Source organism: Nicotiana attenuata, unplaced genomic scaffold (genome assembly GCF_001879085.1).
Source record: "Nicotiana attenuata strain UT unplaced genomic scaffold, NIATTr2, whole genome shotgun sequence".
Classification (NCBI taxonomy): Eukaryota; Viridiplantae; Streptophyta; class Magnoliopsida; order Solanales; family Solanaceae; genus Nicotiana; species Nicotiana attenuata.
This window is the reverse complement of record NW_017671237.1, coordinates 49,422-53,821: the sequence shown is the minus strand read 5'-3', so window position 1 is coordinate 53,821 and position 4,400 is coordinate 49,422.

Genomic DNA, 4,400 nt, shown 5'->3' with positions numbered 1-4,400 from the left:
GATTTCTTATTCTCAGTCTTTATTTATGTTTATTACTCATTGGGTCGGAGTACTCACATTACTCCCTGCACCTTGCGTGCAGATCCAGGTACTACTGAGGCTGAGTGAGGACTTCTCTGCTGAGCAGCTTACCCGGGAGTATCAAGGTAGCTGCACTTGACGTCCGCAGTCTTGATCTTCCCTCTGTCTTATTTGTCTTATTTCCGCGTTTCTAGAGACTATATGTAGTAGGTTGATACTCTTGTGTTAGAGGCTCAGACTTGTGACACCGGATTCTTTGGGCTGTGTAATTGCTTTATTACTTGGGATTCCGCATATTTTACTTTATTTCAGATATTCAGTATGGTGACTTAGTAATTCATCCATGTTAAATAAATTCCTGAGTTGTATAAATGGTCAAGGTTATTGAATTGGTCGGGCTTGCCTAGCAATGTGTTGGGCGCCATCACGACCGGGGTTGGGGTCGTGACAATATATCGGTTCCATTGTTCCTATGATTATACTGTTTATTTGACCGGTAGGTGCCTTGACTGTTCCTCGTCACTACTCCACCGAGGTTAGTTTTGATACTTACTGGGCACCGCCGTGGTGTGCTCATGCTACTCTTCTGCACATTTTTGTTGTATCAGTAGAGACTTCGAGGTATATCTGCTACGTCCGCAGACCGAGGAGTCCCTTTCCAGTTTCTATAATAAGTATAGCTCCTTCAGTATTTTCTCCTTTGTATAGACATTCTTGAGTCAGAGCCTCTTATGTATTCCTTAGCTTGTGATTTGTGAGTTTCTGGGTTTTGGGAGTTTTGTTAGCTTCGAGAATTGTTGTGGTATGTGCCGAGCGGCACCTTAAACACCGTTTTATTTTACTAGTTCAGTTTTATTTACTTTCTTCCGCAATTGTGGTTTATCTTCCGCATTGTTAGGCTTACCTAGTCGTAGGGACTTGGTGCCATCACGACATGTTCACAGAGGGCGAACTGGGGTCGTGACAAGCTGGTATCAGAGCTCTAGGTTCATAGGAGTCACAGATCACAAGCCGGTTTATTAGAGTCTCGTGGATCGGTACGAAGACGTCTGTACTTATCGGCGAGAGGCTATGTAACCCTTAGGAAAATTCTACTTCATTTGATTTCCCTGTCGTGCGAGATTTTGACATTCACAATCCTGAACCTCTGTCATCCACTCTCTCACAGATGGTGAGGACACGTACTACCCGAGGCGATCAGGCACCCGCGCCCCTTGCTGCAGCCGTCGGAGGTCGGGGCCGGGGTAAAGTTCGAGGATGCGCACGTGGTGCAGCGAGAGCACCTGCGCGAGCTGCCGCCGAGGTACCACCAGCAGATCCAGCAGGAGTCCAGGCACCTGACACGCCTACAACTACTACTACTCCAGCCCTTCAGGAGACTTTGGCACAGTTCGTGAGTATGTACACCACTTTGGCTCAGGCAGGATTGCTTCCCCGTGCTGCAGCCACATCCCAGGCCGGGGGAGGAGCACAGACTCCCGCCGCCCGCACTCCTGAGCAGCGAGCGCATGTTGAGCAGGTCCCTGAGATTATCCCTGCACCGCCTGCAGCACCAGTTCAGCCCGAGGGCATTGCAGCGGCTTCCGAGCAGGAGCAGAAGAGACTAGAGAGGTTCAAGAAGTACAATCCTCCGGTGTTCAGTGGATTAGCATCGGACGATGCCTTGGGATTTCTTGATAAGTGTTACCGCATTCTCCGTACTATGGGTATCTCTGGATCGAGCGGGGTTTCTTTCACTACTTTCTAGCTTCGAGGAGCCGCCTACGATTGGTGGCACACCTATGAGTTAGACAGCCCAGACGAGGTAGCTTCACTGACTTGGACCCAGTTTTCAGACATGTTCCTGAGAGAGTTTGTTCCTCAGAGCCTCAGGGATGCATGGCGCGCGGAGTTTGAGCATTTGCGCCAGGGTGTTATGACCATCTCGGAGTATGCTGTCCGTTACACCAGTTTGGCTAGACATGCCCCAGCCTTGGTTTCTACTGTTCGCGAGAAGGTTCGCCGGTTCATTGAGGGGCTTATTCCCAGCATCAGATCCAGTATGGCTCGTGAGTTGGAGATGGATATTCCATATCAGCAGGTGGTGAACATTACTAGGAGGATAGAGGGTATGCATACTAGAGAGAGAGAGAGAGGGCAGGCAGGGTCACGAGAGAAAGAGCAGACGAGATCCGGAGAGAGAGTTTGAGGAGGCGAGGAGGCTTCGTAGATCGGAGAGATATACTGGTCCTTATTTTGGAGGCAGGGTGCGTCATGGTAGAGGTTTTGCGGGTCAGCCAGTTCAGTTCGCGCTTCAGGCTTTGCATGGTGACTCAGGCGTTCATGGGTCTCGGAGTACCCGTATCGCACAGTTCCCACCGCCTCGTCAGCAGAGAGGGTGCTTTGAGTGTGGAGATACTAGCCACATGGTGAGAGATTGTCCCAGACTTCGGACCGGTGTGTCCCAGCGAGGTATTCAGGCAGGTAGAGGGCGCCCAAGAGGGGGAGGCCCGGCTCGTTGATGTGTTTCATATTGTAGGCTTGAGGCCGGTGCGCCAGTCGAATGTCATTCAGGTACGGATTTGGTTTGTTATAGAGGGGCACTATCTGTAGTTCATCACAGTTCTGCTTATCGGGGTGAGTTCCCTTATTTGTTGTTCCATTTATGAGTGCGTTTCATGATTTGTACTCTGTTTATGTGATTATTCTGTTGGGAGGTTCTATGAGTGATAGCCGTGTCTATCGTCCGTTTCTAGCTGTTGTCGAGAGTTATGAGGCTAGTAGTAAATTCGTGTTGTCTGTTTCGGTAGGTTTGATGTGATCTCTGAGTATTCTTGGTTACGAGCTGTGATTTCTATGCTCCACCGGTGTGGGGGCCAGCCTGTGTTGTAATTGTAGACGAAATTGATCTAGTGAGAGTCTCTAGATGGGTTGATGTGTGCCCTACTTGTGATTCAGTGTTGAGGGCGGGACCCTCGTGATTTCAGGTGATTGGATATGTTGAGACCGGGCTGTGTACTGCGATGAGAGTTATATCAGTATAAGATCCTTGTGAGTCTTTTATATGCTTTCATTCTTTCTTGTTAGATGTTTTTGTCGATTTGTGTTTTAGAAGAATCTGTGCTAGTTTGATTTGTTTGTTAGTTCCCTTATGTATTTCCTTTCTCATATTCAGTCATTTCCGTTCTATGCTTCTTGAGTTTTAGCTTGTGGGGTGTGTACCTGTTGGTGTTGGCTGAGATTTGGTTATTCGGGTGTTTTGTTATGCAGTTTTCGTGGTTATTTTATCATCGCCAGTGTTGAGGAGGTTTGAAAAGAGTTCCTATTGAATATGAGGCTTATGGCCGGCACGGATTTGATCTCAGGCAAGTATTGCTATCAGAAATGTTATTGTGGGCCTATGTGTGATGTGTCATGTTGTGTGGTTATACCCTGTGTGTGTGGCTTGTATTGAAGTAGCCGGTTGGGACTGATACCGAATATGGATTTAGGATCGGGCCTTATTGGAAACGGATGGAAGGTGAAAATTCTCGCTTGAAGGCCTATTGGTATTGCTAGAAAGGTTAAATTCTAGTTGAGATGGTGTCGTCAGGCTTAAGTGGATTGGGGTGACGTGGGATCACCCGCGGGTTTATGTTTGAAGTGCACACTCAGTGGCTTGAGGACTTCGAGGCAAATCTTAGCACGTTCGAGGACGAACGTATGTTTAAGTGGGAGAGAATGTAATGACCCGACCGGTCGTTTTGAGCTCTAGCGCATTGTTCAGCAGTCTGAGGCCATGAACAGCTTCATTTCAGGTATTATGACTTGTACGCGTGGTCGGAATTAAGTTTCGGAAAGTTCAGAGTTGATTTGGAAAGTAGCATCTTGAAAGAAATTTCATAAGTTTTGGTTGAAGTGCATTTTCAGTGATATCGATGTCCGTTTGGGATTCCGAGTCTGATATGCGGAGTCGTTATCCTCACCTTTTTCCTGACTCAGGTACTTCTTTCTTTTGTCCGTTCGAGGGCGAACGGTTGTTTTAGTGGTGGAGGATGTGACGACCCAAAGGGGTCATCACTTGTTTCTTTCCCATTCTGTACTCCCGAGCCCTTGAAAACCTTATCTAGGGTTGCCTCAATTTGCGTGCACAGTCCGGGCGCGTAGCCGGAAAGCTTAAATATGAATTCTATGAGAAAAATGCTAAATTTTGATATTAAATTGAATAAATTTGACTTCGGTCAACATTTTGGGTAAACGGACCCGGACCCGTGATTTGACTGTCCCGGAGGGTCCGTAGGAAAATATGGGACTTGGGCGTATGCCCGAAATCGAATTCCGAGGTCCCAAGTCCGAGAAATGAATTTTTGTGTTAAATTGTTTTCTGAAAATAATTAAGGAAACAGGAAATGAAATTTGAT